This window comes from Myotis brandtii, unplaced genomic scaffold (assembly GCF_000412655.1).
Source record: "Myotis brandtii unplaced genomic scaffold, ASM41265v1 scaffold915, whole genome shotgun sequence".
NCBI classification, from domain to species: domain Eukaryota; kingdom Metazoa; phylum Chordata; class Mammalia; order Chiroptera; family Vespertilionidae; genus Myotis; species Myotis brandtii.
In genome coordinates, this window is record NW_005371769.1 from 239,706 (window position 1) to 240,536 (window position 831).

The 831-nt window shown below is 60.6% G+C and overlaps 1 protein-coding gene across 1 annotated transcript in view; it reads right to left on the bottom strand.

The window, feature by feature from the left end:
- Nucleotides 1–831, bottom strand: part of TCEA2 (transcription elongation factor A (SII), 2) — a 32,957-nt gene that overhangs the window by 14,753 nt on the left and 17,373 nt on the right. The window lies entirely within an intron of this gene.

Consider the following 831-nt stretch of genomic DNA (forward strand, 5'->3'; position numbering starts at 1 on the left):
CCGGGCAGTGCCTGGGAGGTCTGCCACCCCCAGAGCCCATCCAGCCCCCACCAAGAACCACTGAGGGGGATTACCCAGCATCCTTTGCAGGCTTCACCCAGAGGTTGGGGGGTCCAGTCCAGGCTGAGGGAGGGAGTGAGCAGAGGGCAGCAGAGCAGTGTCTACACGACACCCAGGCCAGCTGCACACTTTAGAGGAAGCTTGCCCTCCACTGCACCTTTTGTCTGGGGAGTTAGGGGCTACAGATAGGGCCCCCCAAGGGTGGGCAGCAGCCAACCTGAGCCCCAGGCCAGCCTGGAAGCATAGGAACGCCCCCAAACTCATTAATCATCCACACTTTGAACAGAGCTGGGACCACAGCTTGGTGGCCAGAGAAGTCTTGGGGACCCCCTTGGTGGGTGTTGAGGGCAGGACTGCACTTGAGCAGGACCCCCATTCTAGGTCCTGTTCAACCTCCAACACTAGAACCTACCTCACCCCCAAACCCAGGCTGACAGTCACAGGCAGACCACACACAGATGCAGACACCCACATCTGAGGTGTCGTGTCTCCCCCCACCCAAGCCACACACACAGCCAGCCACACCCACACCAGCCCTGCAGAGCCCTGGGGAGTCCTCACCCCCATTGTTCTCCCATCTGGACAGTGGGCCTGAGGGGCCGGCTGTCCACATCCTTGCCAGGTAGCTCAAAGAGGAGGGTAGCCAGACCCCTAAAGAGGTAGGGGGCACCCGGGAGCTCTCACCTTGCCCCACCCAGTCCCACACACAGGACATTACAGCCAGACACATGAGTTGAACAGTTGGACCAAGAGTGAGGGTCATGGCTGTGG